Raw genomic sequence first — 22,509 nt, forward strand, 5'->3', positions numbered from 1 at the left:
CAGGCAGAGGGCCTTCTCAGTGGTGGCGCCCTCCCTGTGGAACACCCTCCCATCAGATGTCAAGGCGATAAACATCTACCTGACATTCAGAAGACATCTGAAGGCAGCCCTGTTCAGGGAAGTTTTTAATATGTGACATTTTAGTGTACTTTTCATCTTTGTTGGAAGCTGCCCAGAGTGGCTGGGGAAACCCAGCCAGATGGGTGGGGTACAAATAAATTATTATTATTATTATTATTATTATTATTATTATTATTATTAATTGCTTCCATCTCACTGCTACCTCTGTGTGTGTGTGTGTGTGTGTGTAGAAAGCATCGCACTGTTTCCTGTTCCCCGCTCAAAAAAAAAGCGCCCTTCCACGCTCACGGTTTCGCAAGGGCGCCCATAGATCTGTTGCCGGCACTCGCGCAGCCCCATATAGATTAGTGCGGCAAATTACCCGGTGCCTGAACAGTTGCCTGTTGATTTAACAAGAGGGGACTGATTTTTAAGTGCCTCAGGAACATCGATCGGCGGCTGGGCCTCTGCTCTTTTGCTAGATGCACGGAGCCCAGGTGACACGATGGCACTTCACCAACGAACATTCCCCCCCCCGCCCCCCCCCCCCGTTCTCCCTGCTCTGGTTTCCAAGGGGCTCTTGAATCACACAAAGGGTTGGAAGGAGGGGAGAGCAAGAAGTCAAAACAGGAGCCAAAGAAAAGCCAGGAGGAGGAGGAGGAGGGAGAAAAATTATGCCACAAATAAAGGTCCCCTTTCCCACCATTCTGCATTCACAATAGATGATGATTTGACCAATTGGACACAATGCCGAGATGATTTGCCCAAAGAATCAAGACCAGGAAAGTGGAAGGGGCAGGTATTACGGCTAGCTAATCGCCCTCCCATCACAGTGGGCCACTGAAGGGTTTAATTTGAGCCATCACTTTCCACCAGAGTTCCTGGAAATGGACACAATTCAGTTCCTCCCCTCGGTGGGTATCGAGAATGACCGCAGCCAGGCGTCCGAGACGGAGCCGCCCTCGCCCAGCCGAGTTTCCCTTCCGATGGATAACTCCAGATTAATCCTCCATCAACAAGCTTTCAGATATTATTTTCAGCTTTTAAGGGAAGGCCCTCGGCGGCTGGTTGTGATTGATAACCGCCGTTATCGCCTTGGTTTTAAAAATAACAGCAACATGTACACGGCCTCATTTTCCCCCTCCCGTGCGGTGTGTGTGTGTGTGTGTGTTTTCGGTTGCACGTTTTGCACTAAAGCAGCACTCGAGGGGGGCAAACGACGCTCCCTTCCGGGGGCGAGGGCTGCCAGGACTTGGGCTCCGGGAAGGAAAATTATTTCCCGAGTCAAATTAGGCAGCAACGTAAGACGATAAGAATCGCTGTCTCAGGTCAGAGGGAAGAGCAATGTAGTCTGGCACTCCGGGTCGGCTAACAGTGGCCGGCCAGATGTCTCCGGAAAACTCAGGAGCGGGGAAGGCATGGTAGCAACTGCTAGGCCTTCTCGTGCCCCCCACATCTGGCGATCGGGGAGATACCGTACGCTGCCTGGGACGGAGAGGGGTTCCGGAGTTGTTCACCATTACCTATCTCCCCCTCCATTTGCCTAATCCGGCCTTCCCAATCCTGGTGCCCCCCCCACCAGATGTTCTGTTTTCTGACGGGGGCTGCAGCCCAGGCCATCTGATGAGCGCCAGGTTGGGGAACGCTCCCCTCGTCCTGTTAAAAGCTCGTGATCCCCTCCGCCCAAACGTGGCAATAAATTTCTGAAGTTAATTGTGTGCAGCCGAGGAGGAATTTCCTTTCCTCTCCGCCCCCCACCCTCGCAGCATGTGGCTTTGCTCGCTCGCACCCATAACAACATTAGGAGAGGTTCCTGGATCAGGCCAGCGGCCCACCTTCCTGTTCTCACAGAGGAAAACCAGATGCCCCCATCGGAAACACGCAATCAGGATTCAAACACAAGATCGACTCTTCCCTCCCAGTGGCTTCCAAAAACTGGTACCTGAAGGCATCGCTGCCTCTGACCACAGATAACCATCATGGCCTGTTCCTCCTCTGGGAGCGAGTTCCAGAGTTTCATGTGGGCTGCATGAAGAAGCCCTTCTTTTTATGTGCCCTGAATCTTCCAACATTCAGCCTCCTTTGTTATGGCCACAAATTCTAGCGTTGTGAGAGATGGAGACAATCTGTTTCCTCTTAAGTGGGGCTACCTTTGAAGGTGACTCGAAACTGCAATTAATCCAGAATGCGGCAGCTAGACTGGTGACAGGGAGCGGCCACCGAGACCATATAACACCGGTCCTGAAAGATCTGCATTGGCTCCCAGTACGTTTCCAGGCACAATTCAAAGTGTTGGTGCTGACCTTGAAAGCCCTAAATGGCCTCGGTCCAGTATACCTGAAGGAGCATCTCCACCCCCATTGTTCTGCCCGGAGACTGAGGTCCAGCTCCGAGGGCAGAGGGCCTTCTCGGTGGTGGCGCCCGCCCTGTGGAACGCCCTCCCAACAGATGTCAAGGCAGTAAACAACTATTTTACATTTAAAAGACAACTGAAGGAGGCCCTGTTTAGGGAAGTTTTTAATGTTTTTAATATTCAGTTGGAAGCCGCCCAGAGTGGCTGGGGAAACCCAGCCAGATGGGCGAGGTATAAATAATAAATTATTATTATTATTAAGTTTGCCCACACCTCTAGAATAAGGCTACCAGATGTCCCAGGCATGGTCCCCGGATTTACAAATCAGTCCCCGTACAAAATCCATTGAAGTTGAAAAGTGTCCCCGGTTTACAGTGCTACCTAAGGTTAAGTACTTAATTCATTCCGGAGGTCCGTTCTTAACCTGAAACTGTTCTTAGCCTGAAGCACCACTTTAGCTAATGGGGCCTCCTGCTGCCACTGCACCGCCAGAGCACGATTTCTGTTCTCATCCTGAAGCAAAGTTCTTAACCTGAAGCACTATTTCTGGGTTAGCGGAGTCTGTAACCTGAAGCGTATGTAACCTGAAGCGTATGTAACCAGAGGCACCACTGTAATTGGGGAAAAAATCTGCTAACCTTAGAGACGGGAGAAAACACCTGATTTGGCTCTCCTTTAAAGGCAAGCCCGCACACTTCTGAAACACTGCGCGAAACGAACGACGGCCATCCACCAAAATCCACATCTCCCCAGATTTGCAATGCTGTTCTCTAGCCGTGTATCGAAAGGCGTACACAGGGAAAGTGCCTCCGCTCACTTGCTTTCCTCAGCTGTGTCTGCCTCCTCCTCCATCTCCACCTCCAGGGACGCTGGGATATTCCTGAGGATCTTGTGGCCGCCCAAAAGCGTGGGAACATGGACCATGGAATTAAGGCCTGCGCCCTTCCTGCTTTTTCCTTCATTGGTGCTTGGCGCAAGGCATACACAAAACAGATTGGCAGCAAATTCCAGGGACACGGGCTTCCCAACTTTGTCTTCGGTGTGTTGTGTATTTGGGTTTCTTATGTTGCATTATACACAGATAGGTTTTTTTTTTTTTCCAGGGGGTATTCAAAAGTACTGGCACCTTTTTTTGGTCGTTGTTAAAAAGCGTGGTACTTCTTGTAACAACTTCACGGTGTTACACCGCACACACAGAGATTTATCGTTTTGATTTCTGTGGACCGTTGGTGGGCTTTCCCCCTCCTAATCCTAATCAGACAATAAATATAAGTAAGATAGAATCGATTTAGCTGTACACATAAATAGCTTTACTGACAGGGGTTGGGGATTTCATTGAACTATACAGCCGGCAGTCCTCTGCGTGGGAATATGTAACATTAGTGGCAATTACAGTTTTCATTTTAATTCTCTCGGGGATTGCTTCAACCCGGTTCACTTCGAAATAAATAAATAAATTTGTATTTTAGTTCAGTCTGATCGATTAGTTGGGCTGCTGATCATTGGGTACCCCGGGGAAACGGATGAAGGAATTTATTTATGGCTATAAATAAAGTTATCTTTCATACATTTCTGAATTAACTAATGGGCTTGATCAGTAAGTATACTGGGAAAATGAAATGAATGAATTAATTCATATTTAGGAATAAATAAATTCATATTTAATACCTCTTGGAACTAAACGCTTGGTTTGCTGGTCGGCGGGTGCATTGAGGAAATAAATAAATGTTTACTGCTTTCTTTGACTTTGGCACAGTTGCAAATGAGGTTTTCCGTCGTTGGGTTTCGTTATTTAGTGGTGCCTAAAATAAACAACAATTAGGGCAAGGGTCCTGGGGGTGTCTTCCGTGAAATGTCTTGAGGTTAAAAATGGGTCTATGTACCCATAAAAGTTGGGAGCCACTACACTAGCATAAAGTGTGCATATAAATGAGTAAATTTGCAAAAAAAACACAACCCAAAATAATATATATATATATACATTATATTGCAATAAAGCATATTGAAAAAATGGGTGCATTATGGCAAATGACTCTTATCGGAAGAAATTAGCGCTAAAACACCTCTGTTGAATTTATTTATTTTTTAAGTTGCATACGGATTTAGAAATGTGGAGATGTGATACTCAGAAACTTAGGAGCCTGAGAAAAACTGAAATTGACCGATCGGCCCATCTTGATCCCTGAGTCAAGACTTTTAGTTATTATCAGGAGAGGAGAGACCACCTGGAATCTTGCCTGGCCAACAGCTATGCTAGATCAGGTTCAAAGGTGATGGAGACCTGGTACAAGGGAGGTTTCCTTCTTTGCCGGCGGTCCGGCCATCGCTGCATGGCGTGAAGGTCACACCAGCGACACCCTTGCGGAGTCCGATTAGGGGCGTGCAATTATTTGCTCCTTAATTTTATCGGGAATTTCGACGTCGTAAGCAGAGGAGTCTTTGGAGACTTCGCCGCCAAGGCAGCTGAGCCTGTCCTGGCTCCGGGACACAGAACTGTCGATTTTAATAAAAGGAGAAAGCTGGGATTTACTGGGCCGCATCAGCAGATATTTAAGTGCACACATGGCAGTGGAAAGGACATGAGAGTCGCTTGCACAAAGGAGAAAAAGATGACCCCCCCCTTTAAAAAAAACCAAACCCAAAACTCTTTGTAGATCGTCTATAGTCATCACAATTTCCATTCGGTGCCTAGCCAAAACCCCCGACCAGAACCAAAAATGTTATCCCCGTAAACTGAATTTGCACCATGGAACAACAACAAAAAGCAGCGTCTGAAAGAACCACAATACAAAAAAGGACTTTGTAGCTCCCCCCCTTTCTTTTTCTGCTTTTTTCACCGTTTGTGCGCACGGGGGTGGGCCGGGGAGGAATTAATGTAATGCGGTTTTCAAAATGGGCAGGAAACCAGTTTTTAAAAGCAGTCGAGGGCCGAACAGGAAGGTGGATTTACGGTCACATGCCGAAGCTTCATGCGCTATCCTGCAACACCTGTAAGCAGATGTGCCCCACCTGAAAAGCGCCTTATTGCTCTCCCCAGCCATCATTAACCACCACTCGCGCTACGAGTTTTTAAAAGGTCTTGTTCGGCAGGGAGCAGTGCGGATGGGGGGGGGTTGCAAACCCAATTTAGGGGGAAAAGGAAAAAGGGGGAGAAACCTAAATTCAGGGGTATTGCAAGAGAGATTCTGGGGCTTATCAGGCGCAATGGGGTGCTATGCACCATCACAGCTGTGGGTGCCACAAAGGGAACATCCCTGGTCAAGAGATTAGGACCCTGTGGGACTTGACATCTTTCTGCAAGGCCTGCAAGACAGAGCTGTTCTGCCAAGCCTTTGACCACGGCACAGCCTGACTCCCTCCTTTGGCAATCTTCACAGAACTCTACCCAATGGTTGCCATCAATTTGATTTGAAGTAATTTTTTAATGAAATGATTTTAAAATGTTGTTTTATTTTATTGTTGTTAGCCATCCTGAGCCCAGCTTCGGCTGGGGAGGGCGGGATATAAATAAAAAATTATTATTATTATTATTATTATTATTATTATTATTATTATTATTATCCCCCCAAAAAAGCAGAAGTAAATTTTATGAGACTTTATTTTGGAAAACCGATACAATGATATATAATAAAATTCAGTCAAGGGAATTGGAGGAAGTCATTTAACAATGTTACTAAGATTGGACCAGGTTCAGTTATGATTTATGTTTAAAATTTTGGAAAATCAATAATTTTTTTGGAAAAAAAACAAACGCAGAGGGGGGAGATGGCAAACTATCTTTTTCACAGGAGGAAATGTTGCGCTTCTGAACAAAGTTAATGCAATATTATGACACTGAAGGTTCTTGCCAGGCCCTTCATGGAAGTTTATCACGGACTCATGATCAACATCCATTGCCCTTTTACAAATAAGCCAATTGCCAAATGACACCTCAAATTTAGCTTTCGGCCGCCACAGTGCGCTGTTTAGGCGACGTTTTCTCCCCCCCCCCCCCCCCGCCCATGAAATTTGTCGTTTGTTGCTATTCATTTCTATACCGCTTTAAAAAACACAAACCTCAAAGCGGTTTACAACAAGAGGAATGTCAAATAAAAGAACACAGAATAAAACAAACTCAAACTTCCAAGGGAAATATTTCAGAGCTTTCTCTTAAGGGGCATTTTCGCTTTGCCCACCTGCCAACCTGGTATCCAGGGATCTCCATGCCGTCGTAAATGGACCCATTTGCCCCTGGAGCCTGAGCTAATTTCTATCCCTGGTTGTGGGAAGGGGTATTGGTTTGTTGTGGCTGCTGCTGCTGTTATTTCTACGATGCATTTTGTGGTTTTCGTTTGGAATTTTAATTATGAACCACCCTGAGATATGTATTATAAAGGTAAAGGGGACCCCTGACCATTAGGTCCAGTCGTGGACGACTCTGGGGTTGCGGCGCTCATCTCACTTTATTGGCCGAGGGAGCCAGCGCACAGCTTCCAGGTTATGTGGCCAGCAGGACTAAGCTGCTTCTGGCAAATCAGAGCAGCGCACAGAAACGCTGTTTACCTTCCCGCCAGAGTGGTACCTATTTATCTACTTGCACTTTGACGTGCTTTCGAACTGCTAGGTTGACAGGCATACCTAGGATGTGGTATACCACATAATAATAATAATAATAATAATAATAATAATAGTAGTAGTAGTAGTAGTAGTAATGGACTGTCTGCTTATGCATGCAAGTAGTTTTCAATGTCTGCATAACACTGTCCTCATCCGAAGGCCCCATCCCATATTCTCTGCTCTGCTGCCCCCAGTTTAAACCAGACTGATGGTTTCTGCAGGGCCTTTGTTTCAACTTACTGGATGATATTCCATGGAAGTGGTAAGTAAATGAGAATGAACTGAACTTAGAAATGGAAAGCGTAACGGTCAACAAAAGCGGTTCAAAGACTGCCTCAAAGCAAATCTTTAAAAATGTAGTATAAACAGCGACAATTGGGAAACACTGGCCTGCGAGCACTCCAGTTGGAGAACAGCCTTTACCAAAGGTGTCGTGGGCTTTGAAGACACTCGAACTCAGGACGCAAGGGAGAAACGCGCTAAGAGGAAGGAACGCTTGGCAAATCCACACCGTGATGGACTCCCGCCTGGAAACCAATGTCCCCACTGTGGAAGGACGTGTGGATCCAGAATTGGCCTCCACCGTCACTTACGGACTCACTGTTAAAACTGTGTTTATGGAAGACAATCTAACTCAGCTACGAGGGATCGCCAAAGAAGTCGAAATGAGAAGATGACACGGGTTCAGCATTCAGATGAGGATCGTGTCATGTGGATACTGCCCTAAATTTGCATGAAGGACCGACCTGACCGGAAGAGTCCGCGACCCGAAGGAGGAGGAGTATCAAGAGGAATGGAAGAAATTCAAAGACTATTTAGTTAAATATGTTAAGATAACTTAAATAGAATTACTTGCGAGTATCAGATTGGCCTAGGATTTAAATATGTGATATTGTAGAATACTATGGATAAAAGTTAAAATGAAAAGAAAGATAGATGTTAATGGACTAAGTAAATTTTATGGGAAATCAGTTTTGGAAAACTGCTACAATGATTTATATGGAAACTCAGCCAGGGGGATTCGAGGAAGTCACTTAACAACGATAACAAAAGTGGAATTTCTACAGTCAGGATATACTGTATTTTTTGCTCTATAAGACTCACTTTTCCCCTCCTAAAAAGTAAGGGGAAATGTGTGTGTGTCTTATGGAGCGAATGCAGGCTGTGCAGCTATCCCAGAAGCCAGAACAGCAAAAGGGATTGCTGCTTTCACTGCGCAGCGATCCCTCTTGCTGTTCTGGCTTCTGAGATTCAGAATATTTTTTTTTTCTTATTTTCCTCCTCCAAAAACTAGGTGCGTCTTGTGGTCTGGTGCGTCTTATAGAGCAAAAAATACGGTATGTTTGTTTGTTTGATGTTTTCTTTTTATGTTTGTGGATATGTTTGTTATAAATTTGGAAAACCAATAATTTTTTTTTGGAAAAAGTTAAAATAAAAAAAGTAAATTTGTATGAAGCAACAGTACCACGGGTTGTATCCAATATTAAACCTGCTCAGAGGAATAGCTGTGTTAAACTATTGGACTCACTCATACAGGAAGTTACAGTGGGCAACATACTGGCTAGCTTTAACAGAGGATCTTACAAATTCATGGAAGAGAGGGCTACGGGGGACTACAAGCCACGGAGGCAGCAAATCTTCTGAATGTCAGTTGCTGGAAACCGCAGGAAGAGAGAGGGATCTTGTGTTCGAATCCTGATCGTGGGGTTCCCACCACGGACACCTAGTTGGCCACTATGAGAGAACAGGTTGCTGGGCTATGATGGGCCTGCTCTTCTTATGTTCTTAGAGGTTTATAGCAAAACTGCCCTGTGGAAGCCGCCACAAAACCACATGCACACTTTTTACGAAAATCCGCTGGAATACATCGGGTCGATTTGCAAAAAACCCCCAAAAACCAGAAACCTGCTTTATCCCTTGAAAGAAGTAAGAATTTATTGCCACTAGCCCCGCCGTGAAAAACATCTGCAAAAGACTTGCCCCAGCCGGCAAACTGCCCTCTCTCCCAAGATAAGGCCCTCGCTTACGATTCCCTTGTGAAAAATAGTGGGGGAGATCCTAGACGCCCCAAAATGCTTTTTGAGGCCTGGGGAAGAAAATGTCTAGGAAAGTTCAAAGGAGCTGGAGTGGTTTAGCTTGGGGTTGGGAAGGCCAAAAGGGAACACGATCGCAATCTTCGCAAACACGAAAGGTCTCGTCTTAAAGGAAGCTGCGGTTGGTCTCCATGTCTGCTGGGTGAAGGATAACGGCAAATAGCAGCCAGCCACCTCACCCCCGAATTTCAGATGAACAAGAGGCAGGATTTTCCAAGGATCTCGATGGACCACTTAATGATTTCTCCCCTCTTTCCCTCTGTGCCAGATGCTCCCGGGTTTCCGACTGCACTTCCATCGCTTCCTTTATTTCTTATCCGTTGCATTTTACTGCGTTAAGAACAATTCTACAGAATTCAAGCTGCAGTACAGTGAAAAGCAATGGATAAGGGGAGGGGAGAGAAAGGAGCAATGAAAATACAATTAAAAATCGTACGGCATCAAGATGGAACCAAGACTGGACTTCTGGGTACCATGCTGCCTCGTCCCTATCACTTCTAGCCCATCCTGCTCACCTAAGAACAATCACAGACACACCTGGATGAAGTTCGGTCCATGGGAACCCTCACCCCAAAATATAATCAGGATCCTGAGGAATTGCACCTCCTGGGTTTCCTAGCTGGGTGTGGGGGTTTTTTTGTGAGCCTGATGATCAGTCAGAACCAAAAAAGACAACCAGAGGCCTTGTGTACAATAAATCACTTCCAGAGCCTTGTTTACAACCCATATCCCTGTCTGCACAGAAGATTATCAAACAAGGTGTTTTGCAGTTGTTGTTATTTAAAAAGTAAATTTAGGCTTATCTAGCTTTCGATTTGAGGAGAAATTAAAGAACCTCTTAATAAGGATGAAAGAGGAGAGCGCAAAATATGGTCTGAAGCTCAACAACATAAAAAAAAACTAAGATCATGGCCACTGGTCCCATCACCTCCTGGCAAATAGAAGGGGAAGAAATGGAGGCAGTGAGAGATTTTACTTTCTTGGGCTCCATGATCACGGCAGATGGTGACAGCAGTCAGGAATTTAAAAGAAGCCTGCTTCTTGGGAGAAAAGCAATGACAAACCTAGACAGCATATTAAAAAGTAGAGACATCACCTTGCCAACAAAGGTCCTTATCATTAAAGCTATGGTTTTCCCAGTAGTGAGAGCTGGACCATAAAGAAGGCTGATTGCCGAAGAATGGATGCTTTTGAATTATGGTGCTGGAGGAGACTCTTGAGAGTCCCATGGACTGCAAGAAGATCAAACCTCTCCATTCTGAAGGAAATCAGCCCTGAGGGCTCACTGGAAGGACAGATCCTGAAGCTGAGGCTCCAAGACTTTGGCCACCTCATGAGAAGAAAAGACTTCCTGGAAAAGACCCTGATGTTGGGAAAGATGGAGGGTGCAAGGAGAAGGGGACGACAGAGGAAAAGATGGTGGGACAGTGTTCTCGAAGCTACCAGCATGAGTTTGACCAACTGTGGGAGGCAGTGCAAGACAGGAGGGCCTGGCGTGCTCTGGTCCAGGGGGTCACGAAGAGTCGGACAAGACTCAACAACATCATCCAAGCTTTTGATTGATTAGCTAATAGAACTATACGGCAGCAAAGTTTTAACCCGTGATTAAAACATTCGCTGATTAATCGTACTGCCTCACTGATCAGAGCTGGTGAAAAATATCTGGGAATCTGGGTATTAGAATAGGCGATGTAGCTGTCAACACCACCCCCATCTAAATTCGCATGGGTTTCAAGACGGATGGATTTTTTCTGGGCTAGGGCAGCTGCGCAATCGTTAACACTTTGTTCCAATGTAATATTTGGCAATGGCACATATGCATATGCATACCGGGATCTGCCCCTCAATGTTGCAACCGTTAATAAGCAATGTGGAAATATGAATTTGTAAAAGATGTTTCCTTACGCCTACAACAAAACGGAACCTTCCGGAAGGCACTCGGAGGGCCTGCAAAACAACAGCAACTTTTTTGCCGCATAAACATCTGTGCATCCGCCCCAAAGACGCATTTGAGAGATTCAGTGTCGAAATTCGGGAGATTTGTTTATTTGTTTAAAACGAGGAGGCAGAAAACCCCGGTTTCGTTCGGTTTGTTGCTCCAGAGAGAAAAAAGGCATCACTTTAATTTTAAAATATCTCGTTTATCCCAAACGGCCTGAGGGACTTGAAGGCGGCTATGGCGATGGTGTTGAGGCAGTGGGTCTGAAGCGCATAAAACCGGGGATGGTTTTGGAATAATTCCAGACTTCTGAGAGACAAGAGAGGAAATCAGGCTGGGCTTCAGTGTTCAGCATTATTCCTTGTGGCATCACGCACCGTTCGTGAAAACCGGTCGCGAGGAAAAGGCACTTTGCACATGATCAAAGGGACTCTTGTGCCATCCATCTGCATGGTCTGGAAATCACCCGCGGGCCGAGCGGACTTGGCAGCCACGTTCAAATCCCTGCTCAGCCATAAGGCTCACTGGATGACCGTGCAAGGTTGATGTGAAGAGAAAATGCAGAGGAGGAAAACCATGTGCACCTCCTTGGAAGTAAAAGTGGAATACAGTGGTACCTCTGGATGCAAATGGGATCCGTTCCGGAGCCCCGTTCGCATCCTGAAGTGAACATAAGATGCGACTGTGTGTCTGCCGGCCGTGTTTCACCGCTTTCACGCATGCGCGTGACGTCATTTTGAGCATCTGCGCATGCGCGAATGGCGAAACGCGGAAGTAACGCGCTCCGTTACTTCCGGGTCGCCGCGGAGCACAACCCAAAAATATTTAAGCTGAAGCGTATTCATCCTGAGGTATGACTGTATAGACACACACACACACAAACAAACACAAAATACCATTCAAGTGAGTCTTTCCCCCAGGGATTCCTGGAAACTATAGTTTACACCTCACAGAGCTACAGTTCCCACGATTCTTTGCAAAGGAGGAGGGACGTGCTTTAAATGTACGGTACGTACACACACACACACACACACACAAAAGTCTCTCTTTTTTCCAAAGGAAGGGAAAAGAAATCACCAGCAATGCCTCCTCTGAAATGATAGGTGTCTGAAGTAAAAGTACCGCGTTCTGCAATTACATCTCTGCAAAAGACCATCGAGGTCATGCAACCGGACCTTGCCGCGGATGCGAGGGCAGGACCCCTCACGCCCCGAATCCTCTCCACAAGATTACTCGGCAAGACAAGAGAGTATAAAGGCTACAATCAGAAACAGATTACAGTTTGCCACACGCGGTTTGGGGGGGGGGGGACGGGACCAAGGACCATCAAGGCCAGAAGCCCCCATAAGGGACAATGTCAAGTGACTTCAGATCGGCTGGTTTTTCGTTTGCAAGAAAGGATAAAACCTGGATGCACCAGTTTAAAAAAAAGGGGGGGGGGAGAGAGAAAAATCAAAACGAGTGCCAGACTGACTCCACAGAAGCACTCGAGATGTGAGATTCTTACCTATCATAAATGTCACATTTTCGGCAAAGGGGTGGCGTTTCCTAGTGGCAAATGGGAAGAATATATTCTTCATGCCGAATTGCCTGACAGGAGATAAAGACAAAAAACGCCTTAAACAATTTGACATCTGTTTGCCAAGGAATCACAGGCAACTCCCCAGGTGTCAAGAGGAAGAAAATATTTTACAAGGAGCCGAGCCGTCAAAGCTGCACCCAGATTGACTGCTGGTTTTTACAGCTGCCAAACTGAAACAGGTAAGCGGATCGCTTTTATTGGGTCAGCTTCGGCGAGGGGGCTTGCGGGTTACGCAGGAAGGCCGCGGCGGCGCCGGAAACTCTCCGCATAAAACTTGCAAGCGGACTCCTTTCCATGCGGAGAGGTTAGGAAACATTGCCGGCATTCTTCGCAAGAGGCAACACCCCTGAGATGAAGGCTGCGGTTGTTTCCTACGGGGGAAACCGAGGCAAAGGCAGACAGGCTGACGGGAACATGCGCCGTTTCCGCCAGGACATGCCCCAGAGTCCGCGGCTCGAGTTAGGCCCCCTTAGTATCCGTCCGCTGCATGACGCAAGGATCTCAAGTGTCGGCGTGCATGTGTGAACGTAAGCAGAAAGTCGTGCTGGGTCAGGGCCAAGGTCCATCGAGCCCAGCGTCCTGTTCTGACGGCCACCTCTTTGGAAGATCGCAAGCAGGACTCTCCCTTCTCGAGGTTTCCAACAAACGATGGAGGGAAAACACGGCCTAGCAACCACAGACAGCCTCCGTCCTCCGGGAACCCGCCTAATCCTTTTGCAAAGCCTTCCAAGATGGCGAACGTCACTTGCAGGAGTGTAGCCCACCATTTGGACGAGGCGGCGTGACAAGGCCTTTCTTTCGCCTTCCCCTACCCAGCTGCACCAAATGGCCCTGGGTTCCAGGATTGCGAGAGAGGGAGGAAACTTTTCTCTGGGGTGACAAGAACGATACACGGTGCCCCAAGTGCGGTCGCCCCGTAGGTTTGCACGTGATGGCACTATGCTCTATTATTGGTTTTATTTGCAGATCGGAATCCCTCATGCCGAATTTGCTTCTTCCCTAGCTGCTACCACGCAGAGCGTTGGCGTCTTCACTGAGCTATCCGCTAGGACCCAAAGGCCTCGCTCCTCAGCCGCCGCCACTGTGGCTTCCAAACCGCTTTAAAACAGAGATGGACACTGCTCACAATTCACATGGATGGTTATGAGTTATAAATCCCTATGTGGCTTCTGCTCTGACTGTCTGAAGGGCCGTATTCTGCCCTTTGAATCTGCCTGGGCTCTGGGATCTTTGAGGGAGGCCTTTTTCTCGCTCCTGCCACCCTCACAGGGACGCGGGGCAGGGCCTTCTTGGTGGTGGCTGCTCCCAGGCAACTTTGGAACTCCCTGCTTAGAGAAGCCAGACTGGCTCTCTCTTTGCTGCCCTTCCGCCGGCAGGACAACAAAAGACTTTTATTCTGACTGGCTTTGGGAGACTGACATTTTTTTTTAAAGAAAGGGCTTTTAAAGAGTGCTGTGCTTTTTTTTTACTATTTGTAGTTCAATAAATTCATTTTTATTTTATTATTGTTTCTTTGCCTTTTAACTATTATCTTTTATACGTTCATAGCCTTCTGTGTTTTATCTGTGTTTTGATTTGCGTAAGGCGCCTTGGGAAAGGGCAGGATATAATTATAAACAACAACAACAACACATTTCCAGCGGAGATTCATTAGTCATCCTCACCTCTGACGTTTTGGTATCTCATGAATACCTTTTTATGCCAACGGGCCTGATCTGTTTAATTTTACTTATGATCGGGCCAGTCGTTCTAAATGATCATTTGGTACTGTCTAATGTCTGAATGGTATTTTGTCTTTTTTATTGTATTAAAGTATCCATAGTATTACACCCCACTGATATTGTACACGAGATGGTATATAAATACTTCTGTGAATAAATGAGCAGGCCTGCAGCAGGGCTTATTCTCAGACAACCAATGGGGAGAAAACATTTTCATGCAAAATCTCAAATCCTCCCAGATCTTTTACACATCTACCAATGCCCTCCTATAGGCCAAAAAAAACAGACTGCGCGTTGGGTCAGGCTAGCAGTCTTTTGCTTTTCCTGACACTCCGGCTGAATCCATCTGCACGCAACAGATTTCAAAATGGTTCAGGAGTCAGGCGTTCTCTCCAGGAAACTGTGCGAAGGAGGCTGAGAATTTCTTTGAGGTCGTGGCATCTTCACCAAAACTACAATTCCCAAGACCCTTTGAGGGTGGGCAGGAGGAGAACCAAGCAGGCTAAAACCGGTAATCAAAAATATGCAAGTTTGTTGCGTAGATTAGGGGTGGATAGAATTTAAGTCTGTCAGATCTACTTTGCTTTTTACGGAGACCCAAAGATTTGCCAAATGGGACGCAGGTGGCGCTGTGGGTTAAAGCCTCAGCGCCTAGGACTTGCCGATCGAAAGGTCGGCGGTTCGAATCCCTGCGGCGGGGTGCGCTCCCGCTGCTCGGTCCCAGCGCCTGCCAACCTAGCAGTTCGAAAGCACCTACGGGTGCAAGTAGATAAATAGGGACCGCTTACCAGCGGGAAGGTAAACGGCGTTTCCGTGTGCGGCTCTGGCTCGCCAGAGCAGCGATGTCACGCTGGCCACGTGACCCGGAAGTGTCTCCGGACAGCGCTGGCCCCTGGCCTCTTAAGTGAGATGGGCGCACAACCCCAGAGTCTGTCAAGACTGGCCCCTACGGGCAGGGGTACCTTTACCTTTACCTTTAAAGATTTGCCAACCAGAGTCACATGCAAAAAGGAGAATTCAGAGCACATTCAAACCTTACAGGAGCCTCCCTTTTATTTAGCATTCATCACAATCTGTTTTCAGGGAGGTTAGACGGCGTGGCGTCAGAGCAAGTGTTATTATCCGACACTTTCCAGTCCATTTCTCCTATCACTTTCCTTATCGCTAGAAAGTCTGGAGTCTTCTGGGGAAGAGAGTTTGTTGCACAGCACATCCCAGGCAACTGCAACTCCTCGGCCCGAATTTCCGGAATTAAATCCCACCTGGAAATAGCGAGAATCTGGGAGCACATTTGTTCTCAGCGGCGGAACAGAACCGAGCTCACATAACAAAAGTCCACTCTTGGCTCTTCCCGAGTTTTCAATGTTTCAGCAGCTTCGTTTAAGGCAGAAAAGGTGTTCCTCAGTTGCTGAGAAGTATTAAACATGGAGTCAAAAACCCCGGACGATCTACTATAAATCATACGGAGACGATTTACCAGTAGATCCTGAACAACCACCCGCCCGCTTCTGATGTGGATCTGCCCTACCTGTGATAACAGGAAAAAAGAGGGAAGCCAACACAATCTTTTCAGAAAGAAGTATCATTGCCAGATAGGATGAGCAGACTGAACAACTTCTGGGGTGCAGGCTAAAGTTGACGCAACTGAGCAGAGCGTAACATGAGACACACACACACACAAGGGGTACGAGAACGCCTGCAAAGTTTTTAATCCAAATTAGCGCGCCAGAGCTCAGATAAAACCACAGCACCGTTCGACCACCTCTAACGCACATTTTAACTTGCACGATTTCAACCTTGTGCGGCTGGTGGAAACGGCGCAAGTCAAATCCAAGCAAAGCAGAGTGCTTAAAAATTTTTTTTGCACGGGGTCGTCCCCTTGGGGTTATCCAGCACAAAAAGAGCTTTTAAGATCTCTGCCTTGCTTGCTAGTCCCCCTCTCCTCCCCAAACCTGTTAGCTGCAGGAGAGTTCCAAGGTTTTGGGTGCACACGATTTTCATGTATACATGGAACCCTTGGAATTGAACCCATGCGCAAGATGCAGCCGTACTGTATAAGTTTATCGGGGCTTGTGGCCCAAAAAGCCACACAACTTTCCTCACCGGGGGTGAGACAGTCGTATCATGACAGCTACCCTGTTGCAAAAACACAGCTTGCAACGCAACGAAAAGCAACATCCCAAACGTGAGGCGCACAACCCAAAATAAGTGTGCCCCTCAAGTATTTTTATTTACTAAATTTGTATATTGCCCTTCATCCACAGATCTCAGGAATCGCCTTCCACCAAGCCAGTTTTCTACGTGGAAAAACTGCCTTATATACCGAGTTAGACCTTAGCTCAGTTCTTGCCTGGCAAGGTTTCAGGAAGGAGACATTCCCAGCCCTACCGGCCGGGGATTGAATCCGGCAACTTTTGCAGACGGAAAACAGACGTTCTTCGTCAGGGCAACCCCTTCCCTATCGAACCCAGTGGTCTGCCAGGGTCTTGGACCACGAAAGGTCTTTTGCATCGCTTGCTTTCTGACCAGAGATGTCAGGGATTTAATGTCTGAGCTTTCTGGACTGCCATAGAGCATGGTAGGCAAACTAAGGCCTGGGGGCCAAATCCGGCCCAATCGCCTTCCAAATCCGGTGTGTGGCTGGTCCGGGAATCAGCGTGTTTTTACATGAGCAGAATGTGTGCTTTTATTTAAAATGCATCTCTAGGTTATGTGTGGGGCATAGTCATAATAATAATAAAATTTTATTTATATCCCGCCCTCCCCAGCCAAAGCCGGGCTCAGGAATTGGTTCATTTTTGCCCCCAAAATATAGTCCGGCCCCCCACAAGGTCTGAGGGACAGTGGACCAGCCTCCTTCTGAAAAAGTCTGCTGACCCCTGGCCATGGAGCCATGGTCTTTCCTATTGCTGCAATCGCAGAATCCGGCCTGTAAAAAGTGAAGCCTGCAGTTCCCGGGCTGTTTGTGCCATCATGTTGTGTCATGATGGCAGGACTTTGGGTGGGGGGGTCCCCAACCGCAGCAGAGCAGGGATCACTATGTTTTAAAAGAGGTGGAAACAACCCCCAATCTAAAGAGGGCAGCTTTCCATTAAAACAGAACCTTAGAAACTAGTTAACTGCTCTACTGGGCAGTGGGTTGAAACATGGGACAAGCTGTGGCCACGACAGAGAAATCAACACTAGGTCAACTTTGCTTGAAAGCGTTTTGGTAGCGGACATTGATGCGACTAATGTGCTGGTCTCACACACACAGACACACACACCCCCCAAAAAAAAATTGCCCGCTGCCTTTCAGGTCCTAAGGCCTCCCGAAGCAGCCCACTACAATAAATAAAAGAACGAAAACAATTCTTTTCGGAAAATATAGAAATCCGTTGCCCAAACACATCCGAGCCGCAGATTAGAACGACGCACAGCCTCCCACTGCAATGCACACAGAACGTCTCTGCGTACTTTCACCGGCTTAAATATTCATTGTTGGGGCAGCCAAAAGGCTTTTCCCCTTCACAATGCTCCTGTCGCTCACCCTTCCGGAGGAAGTGAGGGTTTTGATTAGTGGAAATGGCGGAGCCACCGAGTTAGAGCTGGAAGACTTAATTCCAGAGCTGAAAACGGGAGAGGGCGATGGACTTAGAATCACAGAGGGACTCTGAGCATCCTCTGGTCCAGGCATCCCCAATCTGCGGCCCTCCAGATGTTTTGGGCTACAACTCCCATGATCCCTAGCTAACAGGACCAGTGCTCAGGGATGATGGGAACTGTAGTCCAAAACATCTGGAGGGCCAAAGGTTGGGGCTGCCTGCTCTAGTCCAACCGCAGAGGGGTGCATGCTCTAGTTATCTCCTGCTTGGACTACTGCAACACGCTCTACGTGGGGCTACCTTTGAAGGTGACCCGGAAACTGCAACTAATCCAGAATGCGGCAGCCAGACTGGTGACTGGGAGCGGCAGCCGAGACCATATAACACCGGTCTTGAAAGACCTACACTGGATCCCAGTACGTTTCCGAGCACAATTCAAAATGTTGGTGCTGACCTTGAAAGCCCTAAACGGCCTCAAAAGCCTAGTATACCTGAAGGAGCGTCTCCACCCCCATCGTTCTGCCCAGAGACTGAGATCCAGCTCTGAAAGCCTTCTGGTGGTTCCCTCGCTGTGAGAAGCCAAGTTAAAGGGAACCAGGCAGAGGGTCTTCTTGGTAGTGGCACCCGCCCTGTGGAACGCCCTCCCACCAGATGTCAAAGAGAAAAACAACTACCAGACTTTTAGGAGACTTCTGAAGGCAGCCCTGTTTAGGGAAGCTTTTAAAGTTTAATAGGTTATTGTATTTTAATATTCTGTTGGAAGCCGCCCAGAGTGGCTGGAGAAACCCATCCAGATGGGCAGGGTATAGTAATAGTAATAATAATAATAATAATAATAATAATAATAATAATAATAATTACGCCCTGCAAGGCAGGAACGTGCAGCTGTCCCATACAGGGATCGAACCTGCAACCTTGGCGTTATCGGCACCCTGCTCTAACCAACCGAGCTGTCCAGCCTGACTTCTTTCATGGCTGGGGGATGAAAGCACCTTCTGCGCAAGTCAAGGAAGCGATGGAGCTTCTCTTCTGGACTGCTAACCCACAGCAGTTCCTGCCAGCTTGGCTAGCGGTGACGGATCATGGGAGTTAAAATTCAACATGATCTGGAAGGTCACACACTTCGTCCACCCGACACGGAGGCAGGCCGTAGGTCTGTGGTCATGTGTGATGGGCATGTACCTCTGGTTCGCTGTGCCTGCACAGATACGACTCCTGGTGTCAAACGTCTTACTCTCTGATTCCCTTTGGACCACAACAGCGAAGCCAAAAGAGGGGTCTTGTCATCTGGGCAGCCCAGAAACTCCAGACGCACCTCCCAGGATTACGCCCCAGGGACAAGCTAACGTAGCAGTTTGACTTCACCCCCGGAGGCGCACTCCATTGACTCTCGAGACAAGACTGGTGCCTACATACCGGATCAAAACCAGGCTGCAGGAGATTCTACATTTACGGGATTCACACTTTTAAAGGCACATTGGCACCTGAAAGAGATTAAGGGCTCCCCCGTCCACATCTCGGCTTAATATCTCCTCCAACTCCTGCCGTCCAACACTGTCCTGCTATCTAAATCCAGAGATTCCCTATGTTTTGAAAAATCTGAAAAGGAGAGAGCCACAATGGTCACATGGGTAATCTCTGGATTTAGGGGAAAGGGAAGTTGCGGGAACAGCAGGATTTCGAGGAGAAAGCCGTGTGGACGAAGGGGAATTAAAGGAGATACCCGTGGGTTCACAATCCACAATCAGATGTAGTGTCACAGAGGCACCAGGACCCTTGAGAGCCATCTCAGCCAAGTCTCCAGGGTGTGGCAGAATTTCAAAGAGGGCTGGGTTGCGAGAAACGAGAAGAGGACGAATTCAGATCCCTTGGAGGACAAGACATCCCATCTCTCGGGCTAAAATGTTTGCCGTCTGATCACGAAGGCAAAAAATGCAAAGCACACTCTCCTCTTTTTCACTGGGAAAGAAAGATGATAATAAAGAATAGATGAGCAACTCCAGGGAGGGGGGAGATATTGCATTCAACTCTCACATCCTTTTAGACGTACGCGATTAATTTATTTCTTTTTGCCACAATAACCATCACAGGTGGGTGTTTCCCCCCCCCCCCCTCCACAAACACCCTTCCGGCTGAGACGGACCCCAGGATGAAAGAATCGCAACCTTTACTTTTGAAAAGACGCCTCACCTTTTTTGATACGGCGGTCAACCAATTTATTGACTCATTAACTCGTCGCATTTAAATAAATTTGCACATTACTGGAACCTCAGCTCACCGAGATATGGGAGGAAAGCGCAAGGACGCAACTATTTAAAAATCAAAAACTGTTGCCGGAAGGAAAGCCTGCCTTTAATGTATCTGTGTGACCTTTGCAGCAGTCATTCGCCGGGACCAATATCACCTCCTCGCAAACAAACATGCGCCATTAAGACAGCCGAGGCAGCAGATCAATCAACTTTTAAAAAAAGCTTTCTAAGTTGATTAATCTATTGCAGCCATCTGGCTTGGGAGGGGAACCAAACAGGTACGCACAACAGCCACAAACACAAATATTCCGATTCACATCAAACTCGCACGCCAGAAGTGGCGGCTGCGGGAGTCACAAAAAAAGATGCACAACTCATGCTAAACTCTCTCTTTCTTCGGGGGGGGGGCTGAGATGAGTTAGGAGAGTGGGGAGGAGAAACCCCCAGCCACAAAATGGATAGGAAAAGATATACGCTCAAGCGACACAATCTTTGCTGAGTTGGGCAGAACAATTTAAAAAGCGATTGCTCTGTGTGTGTTCTCGGGAAACAACAACTTTTCCTCTGAGAAACAACCTTCGCTTGCTTGGTTTTAAACAATCGCAGGCAGCCCACAGGCCAGAGGTTCTTGAGGATATGCCCCCCCCTTTGCCCACAATTTTTCCAGTGGAGAGAAGCGCTCCCCCTTCCCTAATTTTTTTACGCCACTCTAACTAGCTGAACCTGCCTGGACCACTCTTTCCTCTGGCCCATCCTTCCCCTTTCAGACATAAATCTGCAGGAAATAATAATAATAATAACAATAACAATAACAATAACAATAATAATAATAATAATAATAATAATAATAATAATAATGATGTCACTCCTCCACCCTCCAAAATCCCCAAAGAAAGCAGCAGTTGTATGTTGAATTATTTTTTTTGCAAAGTTCTGCTGTGGGAGCTCCTCCGGCATGAATGTGGCCTTGGGCTGGAGGCAGTCTGTGTTCTTGCCAAACCCATTCATTCCTATGGGGCTTCAACGCTGGAGAAATTTCCCACTGAATTGTGGCCACAAAACCAAGAGAAAAGGGAGAGGCTGGAGGCCTGCTCTGCTCAGTTTTGCAATTTTTAAATAAGTAAATGTGGAGAACCTGCCTCTCAGTCCCTTTTGATTGTTTCCAACAGAGTTTTGATGATCAGATGTGCACATTTATCAAGGAGTGGGCGAGGGGGGAGGAAATGTGCGATGTTTTTTAAAAAACGTAATTTTCCCTCCTCCCTTTGGAGATTTCTAAGGTGAGAGAAAAGGTAGAAAGAAAGAGAAAAGCGCACATGCACACACACACACCATGATTTAGGCAAATAGGCCTATTAAGTTCTAATATATATTTCTGTTGCTAGGAAGCGTTGCCTCGCATGGCGACAGAGCGCAAATTGTAGCACTTATGAATCACAGGTTTTTTTCCCCCAAGTGCGAGAGAGAGATTTTTCTGACAAACAACCGCCTTGCTTTCCTCTCTCTCTCTCTCCCCACCCCCCAGTTCCCTCCCCAATTCCCCAACACTGTGTTTTTTTTTCTTTTTTCAAAAATAAGAAATAAAAATGATGTGATGCTGAATCTCAGCTCCTATGTAAATTATTCCAATCCAACCTCCTCCTTGCTTAAGGAGAAGAGAAAAAAAAATTGCAAGGAGGACTAGGGTTTCAGAAGTTATTGGGGGTTTAGCCACAATTGTTAACAGATGGGAGTCAGTTTCTGGGACTCAAGCAGCAGTGTGTGTGTGTGTGTGTGTGTGTGTGTGTGAAGAGGGGGGGGGGAGAGAAAGTATTCATCCCATCTCAAGAGCACCTCAACCAGCTCAAAGGGAAAACAGCCAGTTTTGGAAACTCTGCGAAAAGAGGAGCAAGAAATGAAAGTATGTTTTTAGTCTGACCGACTAAAGCTGTGATCTGGGAGGGAGTGTGTGTGTGTGTGTGTGTGTGTGCATGTGAGCACATGCATTTTACAAAAATGGGCAGCGCATAATAACTTCCTGTCCTGCCCATTCATTTCAATGCACCGCAGAACAACTTCCCAAGCGAGGGGGGGGAGTGCCCCCCGCCTGCCAGCCCCCCCAAAAAAGGATTTGTGCGTTTTGAACATTTAATCCACACATACAAAGAGAGAGAGAGAGACAGAGACAGGAGTGAATGTGAGCACACAAAAGAGGAACACAGATAATTACAGAACCCAGTCTGCACAGACCCACCCAAATCGCCAAAAAAAAGTTGAAAGCATCAAGGCTTGCACACCAACACACCAACACATGCACCAGTGCCTTTTCAGCAACCATTATGGAACCAAACAT

General features: G+C 47.1%; 1 protein-coding gene and 1 long non-coding RNA gene across 3 annotated transcripts in view; one reads left to right on the plus strand and one right to left on the minus strand.

Moving 5' to 3' along the window:
• Nucleotides 1–22,509, plus strand: part of LOC307202372 — a 359,370-nt gene that overhangs the window by 234,948 nt on the left and 101,913 nt on the right. The window lies entirely within an intron of this gene.
• The window catches only part of EFNB3 (ephrin B3), a 74,643-nt gene that overhangs the window by 49,914 nt on the left and 2,220 nt on the right, over nt 1–22,509 (minus strand). The gene's annotated exons all lie outside the window — the stretch shown is intronic.

The sequence above is a fragment of the Podarcis cretensis genome, assembly GCF_951804945.1.
Source record: "Podarcis cretensis genome assembly, chromosome: 13".
Classification (NCBI taxonomy): domain Eukaryota; kingdom Metazoa; phylum Chordata; class Lepidosauria; order Squamata; family Lacertidae; genus Podarcis; species Podarcis cretensis.